Here is a 16,655-nt window from a genome sequence, read left to right on the forward strand (position 1 = left end):
TCTTGGCCCCAAAGCTAATTGCTTTAACGGCGGTGCTACGGGCTGCCCAGACTGAGGCACTCAGAAGACAGTCAGGTCCCGGAGGCCTTGTGTCTTTCTAATGGCGCTAAACTATGCGCGCTATTCATCTCCCTCCTGGCGCGGGAGCGCGCATGGCGCAGCCACTGCCCTCACGAGGGCAGCGGCCAGACGCTACCGTCAAAGCAGCCCGACCCCGGTAATGCGTTAAACAGAAGCAGGTTTGGGTCTTAAAAGTGCGAGCGTAGAGGACTGGCGCGGGAGGCAAATAAAAGTATTTATTCAGCAGCAGGCGGGCACCGCTGCGGCCGCATTTTTTTTCCATAAAACTCAAATTCCCGTAAAACGGCAGCTGCAAGTCGCTCCACAAACAGTCTCAGGAGTCTGGAGGTAGAGTCAGACCGACCGGAGGGCCAGGACGCACCTCAACAAGGCACCTGCACTAAAAGGTAGCCTCTACCTTCAGACGCACGCTTGCGCACGCACGCACCCATCCAAATAACTTTACGCATAACTGAACCTAGGTAACTTTACGCAGAGTACTAGCACAACTTTCCATGCACGCGAACACGCACATATTACTATACAAATAGCTTAACACACACAACATTGTACATACACACGCAGCTACAGACCTGCACGTGCTAGCAGCTGCCAACTCTGCAGGTGGCACGGGTCAGCAGCACCCTCGGGACTTCACGGACACAAGGCGCCGCTGGTAAGGTGATTTCTATGCATCTTGATTTGGAAAGCTGTCCTGTTATATTTATTGTTTAATAACTTGTTGAACTGAAGTTTGAGTGTAATATAGTGTGTCAATGGGCACTAGGAGAGAGATTGTGCCAGGGAGCGTCTGGAGAGAGATTGTGCAGTCAGGGGTAGCACTATACAAAACTTTTTTTCAGGGCAACAAACGTTGATCCGGGGTACTTCATTCATGCCGAATGCCCAGGATTGCCACGTGCCATAAATATACACACAATTAACCAAAACGCAATCCCTGGCACTTGATGGGCATTCTTGGACCTCAGGTGGCAGTGCTCGGAGGGCGTCGGGAAGGCCTGAGTGTCAGTTTTGTTCTGGCTAAACAAATAGACCCACCCGAGGCGCGCGCTTTGAGAAGAGAGGCTCCCGTGGAGGGCAACGTGGAAGGTAAATGTGCTATATTGTTTGTATTGTGGAGACCGTTGTCGCCTGTATCCATGGCCCGGGGCTTAATAACGAAAACCCACCCAGGAGGCGAGGGGTGCGGTATTGTGCACGGGTGGGAAATTATGTAGGATCTTGTACAAAAAATGAGACGGGTGGGGGGCATTCAGGGCTGGGTGGGGCATCCAGGGGGTGGGTGATCGGGCTTTCAGGGCCTGGGTGGGGTGCATTCAGGGGTTGGGTAGAGGGACATTCAGGGGCTGGGTGGGGGCATCCAGCTGGTGGGTGATGGTACTTTCAGGGTCTGGGTGGGCTCATTCAGTGGCTGGGTGGGGTACATTCAGGGTCCCAGTAGAGTGGCATTCAGGGGCTGGGTGGGGGCATTCAGGGTCTCAGTGGAGTGGCATTCAGGGGCTGGGTGGGGGCATTCAGGGTCTCAGTGGAGTGGCATTCAGGGGCTGGGTGGGGGCATTCAGGGTCTCAGTGGAGTGGCATTCAGGGGCTGGGTGGGGGCATTCAGGGGCTGGGTGGGGGCATTCAGGGGCTGGGTGGGGGCATTCAGGGGCTGGATGGAGGGGCATTGAGGGGCTGTGTGGAGGGGCATTGAGGGGCTGTGTGGAGGGGCATTGAGGGGCTGTGTGGAGGGGCATTGAGGGGCTGGATGGAGGGGCATTGAGGGGCTGTGTGGAGGGGCATTGAGGGGCTGTGTGGAGGGGCATTGAGGGGCTGGATGGAGGGGCATTGAGGGGCTGTGTGGAGGGGCATTGAGGGGCTGTGTGGAGGGGCATTGAGGGGCTGTGTGGAGGGGCATTCAGGGGCTGGGTGGGGGCATTCAGGGTCTCAGTGGAGTGGCATTCAGGGGCTGGGTGGGGGCATTCAGGGGCTGGGTGGGGGCATTCAGGGGCTGGATGGAGGGGCATTCAGGGGCTGTGTGGAGGGGCATTGAGGGGCTGTGTGGAGGGGCATTCAGGGGCTGGATGGAGGGGCATTGAGGGGCTGGGTGGGGGCCTTCAGGGGCTGGGTGGAGTAGAATCCGGGGTTTGGTGGGGGACATTCAGGGGCTCGGTAGAGTGGCATTCCGACGCTGGATGGGGGCATTGAAAGGTGGGTGGGGGTCATTCAGGGAAGGTTGGAGGGCCCCTTTTTGACACCCATGGTGACCCCCAAGGAGAACACAAACGGTCCTATGGGGGGGGCGTGGCCTTGGAAGGGGCGGGGCTTTATGCCCCCAACCTCCCGAGAGGACCTTCTGCCCCTGTCCCTTGCCCTCATCGACCTCCTCCTTCCACCAAAACACTAGATCAAAATGTTGCTGAGGCTGCTGGTGATGTCACGGGGTGTTTTCACACCACTTAATGGACATTATCTGCCAGCAGCCTCAAAAGACGAGCTGGAAATCCACTCTTTGCCGTGGTTTCCAGCTTGACCTGCCTGACACCGTGTGATCTCGGCTCCTTGGCGGGTGACCGTGTGAAGGGGCCCGAAATCGTGTAACACAAGGTGGCACCATGTGAGTTGGCAGTTCTGCCAAGAGATTGTGCATCACTCAGCAACATCAGGGAAATTACGCAAATAGAGTTGTCTATAGATTGAATGCAGTGAGCATGTATTGCACATTCAGCACTGCACGTCCTGGTGAGAAGCCAGGCCTATGCGGTCAGGACCTCGAGCCTTATTCACGTGACATCCACTCTCTGCTGCTTGCACAGCAGGGAGTGCGGGAGGTGCGCGCCCCAGCGAGACTGCTCCCGGGTACCCAAGTACTGGCTAGCTGTGGGCATTCTTCAGGGTGCCTTAGGGGGCGCTATTGCCTAAGTGCGCTTCTTCACTCACTGTCCAGTCTATGAAAATAAGAATCGTACCTATTGTATTTGTATCTTTGCGTGATGCACGACGCTAATACACACCGCTAGCTGCTGAAAGCACATAGGCATAACAATGAATATGTGGCTGCAGCTGTAAGGCGTCCACTTAGCACGCGACAATAAGGTCAAGGGTACCTGATAGGAATGAAAAGATAGAGTCTTGGTCTAAATTTCCAAGTGTACGTATTAAAGAGCTCTTCTTGGCTTTAAAGCACTGCTAGATAATGACATGCATATCTAGCGCCACAGGCTTCGGAGCACTATGTGACATGCTGTCGAAGGGGTGCATCAAGGGATACATACACGTCGCTGTGGAAGGTGAAGACGCAGGGGCATATTATCAAGGAATGACGTTATAAGTATCGCCGCTTTAGCGGTGGAAAACTGCGGAAGGGGGGAGTGGGTGGGGGGGGGGGGTTGCTCGAGGTGGGATGCACCCCTGAGCGATGGAAGTTGCCAAGATAGTGAGCGAGGGGTCTGAGAGGTGTGACCCCGAAAGAATGAGGCTTCGTGATTCAGTTATGTGACCCTGAGGGAGAGGTGTGAGGCAGATGGGGGGAGGAGCAGGGCACAATTCCTAAAAAAAGAAGTGGGGGACGCCGATGTCACAACAGGAAGTGACGTCACGAAAGGTGGCTTGCACTCAATTGAAGTTTTTAGTTACCGAGCTCCCGGTAAAGAAAGTGGGGGGGGGGGGGGGGGGGGGCGCGATAAAGGGATTTAAAAGCAAGCGACGCTTTGAGAAATGGATAGCCAGGCCACCTGCAGGAGGAAGGTGACGAGAAGGAAGAGGTGTGACCCTCAAAGCAGGGTGTGGTGCTGAGCAGTGCAAATGACCCCCTGGGAGGGAGGACAAGCGAGCAAGGGGTGGGAAGGCGGTTGGCCTCGAGGATAAGATGTCACCCGGGGAGGACTGTGAAATAATGTGACCGTAATCGAAGTGACCCTTGTGGAGGAATATTACCCTGAGTGTGGCGTGTCAAAAAAGACCCTGGGAGGGGATCTCAGAGGGAGGGGGTGACCGGGTGAGGGAGAGAGACTGGAAGGGACCCTAGTAAAGGGAGGGGGCGTGAAGGGAATATGACCCTGGGTGGGGGCTCTAGGGAAGAGGGGTACTGGAGAGAGGGATGGGAAATGGCACTACCCTGAAGGATGGATTAGAAATGTATTGATTTATTTATGCATTTTTATAGAGCGCGGACTTTACCCAAAGGTACTAAAACGCTTAACAATAAAAAAAATTAGTATCAAGGAAATTACAGATGGTTTTAAATGACCAGATACAAGCAAAATATTTACAGACGTCGAGGATTACAGAAAAACAACAACGTTTTAGCTAAATAGCCTTGGAGGGGAGGGCTGACCGGTCCGTTTTGAAAGTCACTGGCAAGGTGGTTTTCCGTAGATTTGGAGGTAATGAGTTCCAAATTCTGGTTGCGCTATCCCAGAAGGGTTGTGCCATGATTCATTCCTTTTCAAAGGATGGTTATGGTATTAAATAGTTGTGAGTGTCTTTGGAGCTGCAATCAATCAATCAATCAATCATTTGTAAAACGCACTACATACGGGTGGGGGTCGGGGGGGGGGGAGGCGCTACTGATCGAACAGCCAGGTCTTGAGTATCCTCCTGAAGGTCAGCAGGTCTTGGGTCTGTTGTAGGCTCACTGGGAGGGTGTTTCATGTCTTGGCGGAGAGGTGGGAGAAGGATCTCCCACCGGTGGTTGTTCTTTGGATGCGCGGGACGGTGGCGAGTGAGAGATCGGCGGAATGTACCTGGCGGTTGGGGATGTAGAAGGAGAGCCGTCAGTTGAGGTAGGCTGGGCTGGTCATGTGGAGTGCCTTGTGTACGTGGGTGAGGAGCTTGAAGGATATCCTCTTGTTGATGGGGAGCTAGTACAGGTTTCTCAAGTGGGGGGTGATGTGGCCGTGGCGTGGTATGTCGAGTATCATTCGTGCCGAGGTGTTTTGGATGCGTTGTAGCCGTTTGATGAGCTTGATGGGGGCTCCCGTTTAGAGGGCGTTTCCGTAGTCGAGTCTGCTGCCGACGAGGGCCTGGGTGGCTGTCTTTTTTGTATCTGTCGGGATCCATCTGTAGATCTTGCGGAGCATGCGGAGGGTGTTGAAGCAGGAGGAGGAGACGGCTTTGACTTGCTTAGTCATTGAGAGCGTTGAGTCGAGGATGATTCCCAGGTTGCGTGCGTGGTCGGTGGATGTCGGCGCTGCCCCCAGTGCCGTCGGCCACCAGGAGTCATCCCAGGCTGAAGGGTTGGAGCCGAGGATGATGACCTCCGTCTTGTCCGAGTTCAGCTTCAGACGGCTGGTCTTCATCCAGTCGGCGACGGCCTTCATTCCTTCGTGGAGGTTGTCTTTGGCGGTGATGGGGTCCTTGGTGAGGGAGAGGATCAGCTGAGTGTCATCGGCATAGGAGATTATGTTGAGGTCGTGCTGTCGGGCTATGTGTGGGAGCGGGGCCATGTAAATGCTGAACAGCGTTGGGCTGAGGGAGGATCCCTGGGGTACGCCACAGATGATCTCGGAGGCTGTGGAACCGAATGGGAGGGGGAGGACGCTCTGGGTTCTGCCGGAAAGGAAGGAGATGGTCCAAACCAGAGCCTTGTCTCTGATCCCTGTGGTGTTGATGTGTGCGCGTAGTGTGTGGTGGCAGACGGTGTCGAAGGCAGCTGAGAGGTCTAGGAGGATGAGTGCTGCGGTCTTGCCATTGTCCAGCAGGGTCCTGGGCGATGAGGGCAGTCTCGGTACTGTCGTTGCTGCAGAAACCTGACTGGGGATGGTCCAGGATTTTGTTTTCTTCGAGGTATCGGTTTAGCTGTCTGGTGACAGTTTTCTCGATGACCTTGGCCAGGAAGGGGAGCAGAGAGATGGGCCGGAGGTTCTTGAGGTCTCTTGGGTCTGCCTTAGGTTTTTTGAGTAGGGCGGTGATCTCGGCGTGTTTACAGATCTCTGGGAAGGTCGCGGTCTCGAGGGAGAGATTGATGACGTTGAACAGGTGGGGTGCGATGGAGCTTTTCTCTCTGTTGAAGACGTAGTGCGGGAATGAGCCTGACGGAGAGCCATAGTGGATTGTTCGCATGGTCTTGATGGTGTCATCGATGCTCACGCTGGCCCAGGATAGCAGGAGGTCGTGGTCGATGGTGTGCGGAGGGTCTGTTGTGTTGCTGTCTGTTGGGGCTGTCTGGGTGTTGAAGCTGTGGTGGATGTCTGCTATCTTGCGATGGAAGAAGGTGGCGAGGGAGTAGCACAGGGCCTGCGACGGCGGGATGTCATTGGTGTTGGAGAGTTCCTTGGAACTCTCCAACCCAGTGCGTGGAGCTGCACACAAGGCTGCTGGTAGGATGAACGCCATGACATGGAAGCAGTTGTACTTTGGAGTCAAAGAACTGTAGAAACCTCTCTGCTTTTGAAGGTGAGTCAATAAATTTGATAGATGTGGACGTAGAGGGGTTATTGGCAGTTTTGACCAGACTGAAGAGTTGCTTAGGTCGGTTTTTGGATGAGTTCAGAAGGGATCTACAGTGATTGGATTTACAACAAACAGTGAGGTCTTTTTGTGGAAGGATATAGCATTTCTGAGCTCTCCACGCCAAATGTAGTTTATAGCCTTATGTTAAATGCAATAATCTATATATGTGGTCAGTGGGCTGGCCCCTATGCTCCTTATAACCTTTCTTATATACTTTCTATAAAGTTATTTGCATTACTATTATGTGCGGACAGTTGATTGCCACATCTATTCTCCAAAACAATTAACTTTATACAATTAAACTGTACCAATGTGAATCTCTATGTTATTATCCACATGGATGCATTCTCTGTGTTGCTCCATTTAGTCTCTAAATGGTTGCAGGAAATAGTATTCAGTAGGGTTGGTTTGCCGAAACATTATATATAGCACAAATGTAACCACATGCCTGGGTTTGGATGTGCGTTCTCTTCTACAGGGTCAGAACCATGGTTCATATATTCCCCCCAACAGACATTCTGTACTTTTTTTTGTTGCAGATTTTTATATCGCAAACAAGTCAAGTCAAGTCATAAAATTTATATAGCGCACTACATACCCAGAGGGTTTCAAGGCGCTTAGGAAGGGGAGGAGGGTTATTTGTCAAATATCCACGTTTTAAGCTGCTTTCTGAACGCTAGGTGATTCTGGGTGAGGCGAAGGTAAGCGGGGAGTGAGTTCCATGTTTTGGCAGCCAGGTATGAGAAGGATCTGCCTCCCATGGTGGTCTTGTTGATGCGAGGTACAGTGGCGAAGGCTTGGCTGGAAGAGCGAAGTTGGCGGGAGGGGGTGTAGAAGGACAGTCGAGAGTTGAGGCAATCTGGTCCGATGTCGTAGAGTGATTTGTGTGCGTGGGTAAGCAGTCGGAAAGTAATCCTCTTATTGACGGGTAGCCAGTGGAGGTCTTTAAGGTGACCAGAGATGTGTTCGTTGCGTGGGATGTCTAATATGAGCCTGGCTGAGGCGTTTTGGATTCGTTGTAGTTTCTTCTGGAGTTTAGCGGTGGTACCTGCGTAGAGGGTGTTTCCGTAGTCCAGTCGGCTCGTGACTAGAGCGTGGGTGACTGTTTTCCTTGTTTCGGTGGGGATCCAGCGAAATGTTTTTCTGAGCATGCGAAGAATGTTAAAGCAGGAAGAGGATACGGCGTTGACTTGTCTGTTCATTGAGAGTGAAGAATCCAGGATGACGCCAAGGTTCCGTGCGTGGTCTGTCGGGATGGGCGCATTTCCGAGGGCTTCCGGCCACCAGGAGTCGTCCCATGCAGAGGGGGATTTACCTAAGATGAGGACTTCTGTTTTGTCTGAGTTCAGTTTCAGACGGCTTTGTTTCATCCATTCGGCGACTTCTTTCATTCCTTCGTGTAGGTTAGTTTTGGCGGTGCTGGGGTCCTTGGTGAGAGATAGAATCAGTTGAGTGTCATCCGCGTAAGAGATGATGTTGAGGTTGTGTTGGCGGGCGATGGCCGCGAGGGGGCTCATGTATACGTTGAAGAGGGTGGGACTGAGTGAGGATCCTTGTGGTACGCCGCAGATGATTTCAGAGGCCTCGGACTTGAATGGTGGGAGGCGGACTCTCTGGGTTCTTCCGGTGAGGAACGAGGTGATCCATTCCAGTGCCTTTCCTTGGATTCCGATGTTTCTGAGGCGTTGTAAAAGGGTGCTGTGGCAGACTGTGTCGAAGGCTGCAGAGAGGTCGAGGAGGATGAGGGCGACTGTGTCTCCATTGTCCAGTAGAGTTCGAATGTCGTCTGTTGCTGCGATGAGGGCGGTCTCAGTGCTGTGTTTGGCTCGGAATCCAGATTGTGAGGGGTCGAGTGATTTGTTGGCTTCGAGGAAGGCGGCGAGCTGGTTGTTGACAGCTTTCTCGATGACTTTGGCCGGGAATGGAAGAAGCGAGATGGGGCGGTAGTTTTTGAGTTCGGTGGGGTCTGCTGTTGGTTTTTTCAGAAGGGCGGTGAGTTCAGCGTGTTTCCAGTCTTCTGGGAAGGTAGCAGAGTTGAAGGAGCAGTTGATGACGTCTCGGAGGTGCGGAGCTATGACGGAGTCTGCTTTGTTGAAGATGTGGTGAGGGCATGGGTCTGTGGGGGATCCAGAGTGGATGGAATTCATCAGGCGGATGGTGTCCTCAGTGGAGATTGGGTTCCAGGCGTTAAGGGTGTTAACGGGGGGAAGATGGTCAGCTGATGGTAGGGTGGGTTGGCTTCCGGGTTGGTTGTCAAAGCTGTTGTGGATGTCAGCAATCTTGTTGTGGAAAAAAGAGGCTAGGGAATCGCAGAGGGTTTGAGAGGGGGTGATGTCGTTGGAGTTGGCCGAGGGGTTGGAAAATTCCTTGACGATGTTGAAAAGTTCCTTGCTGTTGTGGGCGTTGTTGTCAAGTCGATCCTTGAATGCTGTTTTCTTGGCTTTTCGGATCAGTTGGTGGTGAGTACGGATGGCGCTTTTGAAGGCGTCCTTGTTGCTGGTGGATGGGTCTTTTTTCCAGGCCTTTTCAAGGGAGCGGCACAGTTTCTTGGACTTCTTGAGGTCATCGTTGAACCATGAGGCCTTCTTGATGCCAAGTTTGTGTTGGCGTTTTTTCAGTGGTGCTAAGGTGTCGGCGGTGTTGGATAGCCAAAGGGTGAGGTTGGAGGCGGCTTCGTTGGCGTTAGAAGAGAGGGCTGGGGAGGTTTGAAGGAGCGATGTGGAGATCTGCTCCGTGGTGATTTTGTTCCAGTTTCTTTGTAGAGTTGGTTGGAGGTGGATGATGGGTTTCGGCTTGTTGTAGGTGAAGTGAACGCAGCTGTGGTCAGTCCAGAGGAGATCCGTAGTGTGGCTGAAGGAGACATGGTTGCTGGAGGTGAAGATGGGGTCGAGTGTGTGACCTGCGATGTGGGTGGGGGAAGTGACCAGTTGTTTAAGTCCGAGGTTGGCTAGGTTGTCCAAGAGGGTGACGGTGTTGCGGTCGTTGATCTTTTCAAGGTGGAAGTTGAGGTCTCCCAGAAGGATGTAGTCTTTGGAGGGGAGCGCGTGTGGGGTGATGAAGTCCGTGATGTCTTCACTGAATTTTGCGCGGGGTCCTGGTGGTCTGTAGAGGAGGGTGCCTCTGAGAGTGGTCTTGGGGTCGATGTGGATCTGGAAGTGAAGGTGTTCGGAGTTAGCGAGGTTGGCGTCAGAGCTGGTTGAGATGCGGATTGATTTCTTATGGACGATAGCGATTCCACCTCCTGTATGGTCGGTGCGGTCCTTGCGTGTGATCTTATAGTCATCAGGGATAGCGATGGCGATGTCAGGGGCGGAGGAAGCGTTCATCCATGTTTCCGTTAGGAAGGCGACGTCAGGAGAGATGGTGTCTAGTAGGTTCCAAAGGTCAATGGCGTGCCTGTGGACCGAGCGGGTGTTGAGAAGGATGCATTCTAGGTGGTTGGGGTCGGGAATCTGTGTTGTGGTCGTAGCGGAGATGTTGTCGGTGCCGCTAAATTTGCAGGAGAGGCAGGAGAACGGTCCATGGGTGCGTCCAGGAGCGGCTTGGACGCAGTTGGGGGCGCGACCGGGGTTAAGGGCTAGGAGGGTGGCAGCATCGTAGGTAACGCGGGGGGGCTGGGCAGCGCGAGGGGCAGGGGGTCTGGCGCCGGGCGCGGTCCAGGCGCGGACGGGCGTAGACGGGCTTACCTTTGGCGCACCTTCGGCGCGGGTTGGGCGCGGTCGCTGCGCGTAAACGCTGCGCGCAAGAATACCTGTCATATATGTATGGAGGAAGGGGAGGGGCGAGGGCGTCTCAGCTGGGAGGCGGGGCGGGCCAAAGACGAGCACAACAATAAACAAAATGGAGGCGGGGGGGGAGCACTGCAAACGCGCAAACCGAGTGGAATTGCACTTTAAAAATACAATCGAAATGCAGGCAAGCTCAGCGGCGACCAGGTAGGCAGCAGGCACAGACAGCAATGCAGCCGTGGGAGCAGGGCGGCACAGCGCGCAGACAGGCTCGAGTTAGCCGAGTACAAATCAATTACAGAGCAAGTTTGCTCAATGGCGATCAGCAGGCACAGGCACTAAAAGCAGTTCCAGTTACACAGGGCAAAGCGCTACATACGATACCAGCGACCTTGGAGGGACCCTGGGGAGCGACTACTCAGCTCTGGGAAGAGGAGCGAGTCACGACGACTACAGGAGGGGAAGCGCTGATGAACTTAGTGGGAGGGCGTCTCAGCTGGGAGGCGGGGCGGGCCAAAGACGAGCACAACAATAAACAAAATGGAGGCGGGGGGGAGCACTGCAAACGCGCAAACCGAGTGGAAATTGCACTTTAAAAATACAATCGAAATGCAGGCAAGCTCAGCGGCGACCAGGTAGGCAGCAGGCACAGACAGCAATGCAGCCGTGGGAGCAGGGCGGCACAGCGCGCAGACAGGCTCGAGTTAGCCGAGTACAAATCAATTACAGAGCAAGTTTGCTCAATGGCGATCAGCAGGCACAGGCACTAAAAGCAGTTCCAGTTACACAGGGCAAAGCGCTACATACGATACCAGCGACCTTGGAGGGACCCTGGGGAGCGACTACTCAGCTCTGGGAAGAGGAGCGAGTCACGACGACTACAGGAGGGGAAGCGCTGATGAACTTAGTGGGAGGGCGTCTCAGCTGGGAGGCGGGGCGGGCCAAAGACGAGCACAACAATAAACAAAATGGAGGCGGGGGGGGAGCACTGCAAACGCGCAAACCGAGTGGAATTGCACTTTAAAAATACAATCGAAATGCAGGCAAGCTCAGCGGCGACCAGGTAGGCAGCAGGCACAGACAGCAATGCAGCCGTGGGAGCAGGGCGGCACAGCGCGCAGACAGGCTCGAGTTAGCCGAGTACAAATCAATTACAGAGCAAGTTTGCTCAATGGCGATCAGCAGGCACAGGCACTAAAAGCAGTTGTCCCAAAGCATACAAGATTCTACAAGAGGTAGTTTTGAGAGGGAGCGACTATCTTCATGCACTAACTTTGATGAATATAAAGAAAGGTTCTCTATATTACACTTGCCTGAAGAAGTCTTTAGGGACGAAACGCGTTGGTTACGGTCGTTTTTAAGAAGAAATTAAATAAAGAAAACTGAAACAAGACCTGCTGAATGGATTTGAAACTTCTTATTCACTAAATGCAGTATTTTATGGACACTGTTTGGAGTGCTGGATCATATTGTTTTACCAGCATTTTGGTGAATTGACATCCATAAGCTACTCTCCAACGGAGCCCCCCGAGTTCTGTGATTATGCGGCCGAGTAGCTTTCTGCATAGTAATGTATTTGCCACATTTGCTACAACCGCTGCATGACCTTCAGATCTGAACAAAAACTATTTTGTTTCTAGCTCAACGGATCATAAATTACTAATAATGGAGTGGCACTTTGTTATATTTAGCTTGAGCCTTACACACCCTTTGTGTGTAGGACATGCGCCCTGAACACCTCGAGCACAATAGAGCCTTTAGAATGTGGGGGGGAATTCGATTGAGAGAGGCAGTTGGCACTAAAGGCAGTTATCTCTAGCCATCAAGAGGGGAGATCGCCACTACCTGTGTCTGCGTAAATCCTCGCTGCTCCTTTAATCTACATTGCTTGGTCGTCATTTAATTACAATTTTTGCGACGATCTTGGCCGGTGTCATTACCAGTCAAGACAATGGGAGAACAAGCGGTGAAAGAACAAGAGGAGTGCCACAGCGAGATACAGCTGAAGCACGATTTAGGAGTAGAGGAATGGAATCCACGTGACCGCTGCTTCATCCAGCAGCTGAGGATATCCATCCGTTTACAGTGTAAGCCTTGCCCCAGGAAGCAACGTATCTGGAGGGGCTGGTTTTGAGTCCTCCATTCGGCAACTTCGACTCAACCAGAAAGGGATTTTGAGTCTCAGCCACGTTTGAATGTACAACAGTGGAGGCTCTATTTTTTCACGTTCTGCGCCATTTAAGAAAGCTTCTTCGGAGTCTCGTTCGCGACCGCTTCTGGTCTCCGAGGCATCTCAGAGGACAGTTGGTTTCTTTTCATCTGCATCTTCTGGATTTCGATGGTGATGTGCTCACCACAATGGTGATCCTTGTCTCAGTTAGCACATCAACGGTGATGTGCACACCCGGTAAGATCACTGTAACAACTGCGATGTTCACACCTTAAATACACAACTGAGAATATTTTGGCTTTAATGCAGAGGTCTTCAAACTTTTGGATGCCGAGACCCCCCTGTCAACATTTTCAAGCGTAAGGACCCCCTCCTGACAAAAATTTCTAAACGTCTAGGTTATGAGGATGGTGAGGACCAAATTATGCGACAGGCTTGACTAAATTGTGTGAGTAGAAAATGTAAATAATATTCTGTGATGCTGCATATTTTGGGGTAGCATTGCTTTATTTAGAATTTTTTTAAACACAGTAATACTAAGGAAAGATTTCACCCCACCAGTACCAGTTTATAACCAAAATACAGCAATTAACATCAGAAAGATGTCTAGTCAACCTCTGTGAAGGGCCTCCCAATCCGCAGGAATACGCGCTGCCACATTAGAAGCTCACCTGGCCATGGCCGGGAGCAGCAAGGGTGCATTCAAACCGTGGCGGTCTTGTGCAGAGTTAAGCAGTTTACCCATGCCCCTTTCCTCTCACCCCCTTCCTTCCACTTCCTTCCATCCCTCTCTTCTCTCCTCTCCCGGCCCCGGATCCCTCTCTCACATTGCAGGCAGATGGTTATTAGCCCCAGGACACCTTTTGGTAACAGTAGCGCACTACAATGTAAATAATAAGCAGAAGCAGGGTATCCACTAGACCCGAAATTCGGGGGGGTGGGGGCTTAACACTCCCAGCCAGGGCTTGTCCAAGCACTGTTAGCATACGGTGCAACAGTCTTTCCACCTTCTCCATGAATTCCCTCACTACCACTCACCAACAATACACCTCATCTCTCTATAGCACCTGTCTGACAAACATTTCATTTTTTTATAGCGCTACTCATAGTTTACTCGCACTCAGTTCTGTGATGTGCATGGTACATCTTCTTTGTACCAGGCACTTTAACCTTCTGCACTGTGTGGGTGACAAGAGTGCCCATGTGACTGCACAGTGAGCAATGCAACAGTGTGAGAGTAGGGTAAAAGGAGTGACTGCAGGGTGAGTGAGGTGACCATATGAATTTGGGTTCAGCGGTAAGTGCAGAGTGGGACAAATTAGTGCATGGTTAGTGATGGCCTTGTTTGAGTTAGCTACAGATTGAGCAGTAAGGGGGGGACAGGTGAGTGAAGTGTCACATGAGTGCAGGGTAAGAAGTGTGCTTGTGTGACTGCAGGGTGAGGTACAGAGTGAACAATGCAAGCAAATTTTTAGTGCAGTGATCACTGTGAGAGCAGGGTGAGCGGGTGATTGGTGTGAGTGCATGGTGATTGGTGTGAGTGCAGGGTGAGCGAGTGAATGATGTGAGTGCATGGCGATCAGTGTGAGTGCATTGTGATCAGTGTGAGTGTATTGTGATCGCTGGGAGTGCAGGGTGAACGTGAAAGTGAAGGCGAGAATGGAAGTGAGTAGTCTAAAAGCAGGATGCATTCCCAGAAACTTGAAGCGTAGGGTTTCAGATATAAGTTAAACTATTGCTATAATGGCATTAATCAGGGTTCGAGGGCGGAGGAAATAAAGAATGTGCTGATCCTGCAACAAACTTCCAGTCTAATGATTAGGGTTACCAGCTCATTATTTTGATGGCCCAGAAGTAAACAGTCACCTACAGCTGTATTTTTTTCACTTATCTGTCACTACTTAGAACAGCAAATATAAATAGAAAGCACTTTTAATTGTGTTCTAGGGATGCCTCAATGATCCATAACTAATAATTAAAGAGAATAAAGACAGAAAAGTCACATAACTAATTAATACATACTTTTTTATTTATAACTCAATTTAGTGTCAAGAGCAGGTCTCTGCAGGATCTTTAAACAACACATAGCAGGGATGTTTCTTTTGGCAACCCAACGTTATATTTCTTTTCATTAAATGCATTCTCACACTACAGCAGTTAGTGTAAAAATACAAATGTAAGGAATAGGCAGAGTGGGGGACCAGGGGGATCACATTTAATGAGTGTCTGCCGTCTTAAAAGCGATCATGATATAACTTAATTCCCAATGCAGGTGAGGCACTTTTCAGCTCTCAGATAACAGCGGTCGCCGCACAGCTGGAGTCAATGTGTGCCACTCATTTATTAACACTTCGCCCCCACGCATGCAGGCTGTGGATGGCTCCAATGCAGGATTCAATCAACAAGCATTAGTGGTACATAAACAGACTGTGATATCACTTCCTGAGTTTCCACTCATAGATCATGTGCACGTTTGTTTCACCCCAAACTCGATCTTCATTTAGAATGCAGAAATACATGCAGCCATTTCTTCTTTAAAAAACTATCCCCCGAAATCGCATTTCTTTGTCTGCTCCTAGCCATCCCCTCACCACCACTTCCTGCTGGTCAATTTAACTCCATCTCCCCTAAAGCATAGTTTAATGTGAGCGTGTTTAGCTTCGGCGCCTCGCTATGCCTTCCCCACCCATCACGGCTTGTAAGGTGGCTGTTCTGTGTTTAAAAAAAAAAGAAAGGCGCTGCTCTTCAAACGCTTCAGCAGGTCTTTAAAGACCATTAGCATATTTACATGCCTTTGTTAACTGATTACCAAAGCTTAGTTTTTTTTATGGTTCCAGTACCCCCTGGGCCCTGGAACCATAAAAAAACTAACCTTTGGTAATCAGTTAACAAAGGCATGTAAATATGCTAATGGTCTTTAAAGACCTGTGAAAAACTCGGGATGGAGATAAGACTCCAGACACTGCCCAGCCGAGGCCCCAGGAGCGCGAGCTGCACTGCAGCAGCCGGGCTGAGACACAGGATGGGGGAGGAGGGGGGCTGAAGCCCTGGAGGCCAGGGCAGAAGTGTCACTGTGAAGGCGCGACCCCCTTTGCATCGCTCCACGGCCCCCCTGGGGGTCGCGCCCCACAGTTTGAAGACCCCTGCTTTAATGTAACATGTTTTGGGGAGGTTTCCTTCTATGGTTAATGTTAGTGTGTAACCTGGAAATCTAATTTATTTTTCAACAAAGTGTTTAATCTTTTGTGTAGTATTCTATCCATTTCCTCAAACAACGAAGTTACCATCCTTTTTGCCATATATACAGTATTCTCTGTTTTTATTTTGCTATATCCTTTTACCTGTTCTTGACAGTACTTACTTCTCATTGACAATGGAGGGATCAGGGGATAGCCATACAGTGATATTTCCCACACCTGCCATATCACATGTTTCAGTAATTCCACAACCTTCATTTCTGATGCAGCCTGGCACACCACCCATTCCTTGGGATGATTGGATTTTAATGTTTGATAATTACTTGGAAGCATTCGATGGAGGGGAGTTTAAGACATCATGCAAGAAAGCCTTATAATAGAGTGTTTTGGGTAAAGAGGGTCAGAGAGTGTTTAGGCATTTGCCACCAGCTGTTGGAGATAATGGCCAAGTTATTCAGGATGTGTATATGGAAGCCAGATGCAGATTAGAGATTTGTTATGCTAAGGAGGAGAACTTAGTTATGACCAAGTATAAGTTTTACTCTCAGCATCGGAAAGTTGAGGAGAGTATTGATGAATTTGTATCTAGACTTTGGGGGCTATCCCCTAAATGTACTTTTGGAGCAATGACAGATGAACTTATAAGAGACCGACTTTTTGTACAGTGTCCGGAACAAAAAAAATCAGGAGAGACTGGGCAGCTAAAAATCCAACCTTAGTGAGGCTACAGGAATAGCTAAGGTATTAGAACAATCAGACCTATGTATGAAGGAACTAGAGAAGAAGGAACAGAAAGTTGATATTTCTGAAGTTGGTGCTATAAGTAATTCAGCCCAGGTTACCTCCTCTTTTTCCAAACACATTGATCAAAAAAGGGGAACATTTGCCTCTTCTGCTCCTGTTAGGATTTGCAACCATTGTGGCAGTATCAGTCACAATTCTGACTCTAAGTTTGGTTTTGCCCAAAACAGGGAATGCAGGAGATGTGGTTGTCATGGACATTTTGCGAAGATGTGTAGATTAGCATTGAGAGGGAAAGTAGCTTGT

The 16,655-nt window shown here is 50.8% G+C and overlaps 1 protein-coding gene across 1 annotated transcript in view; it reads left to right on the forward strand.

Annotated features, from left to right (window-relative positions):
- The first annotated feature begins 314 nt into the window (after positions 1-314).
- Positions 315-16,655, forward strand: part of FMOD (fibromodulin) — a 34,535-nt gene continuing 18,194 nt past the window's right edge. The window contains exon 1 of the mRNA XM_086923504.1: positions 315-736. The gene's annotated coding sequence lies outside the window, so the exon portion shown is untranslated. The remainder of the gene's footprint in view (positions 737-16,655) is intronic.

Source organism: Lissotriton vulgaris, chromosome 5 (genome assembly GCF_964263255.1).
Source record: "Lissotriton vulgaris chromosome 5, aLisVul1.2, whole genome shotgun sequence".
NCBI classification, from domain to species: domain Eukaryota; kingdom Metazoa; phylum Chordata; class Amphibia; order Caudata; family Salamandridae; genus Lissotriton; species Lissotriton vulgaris.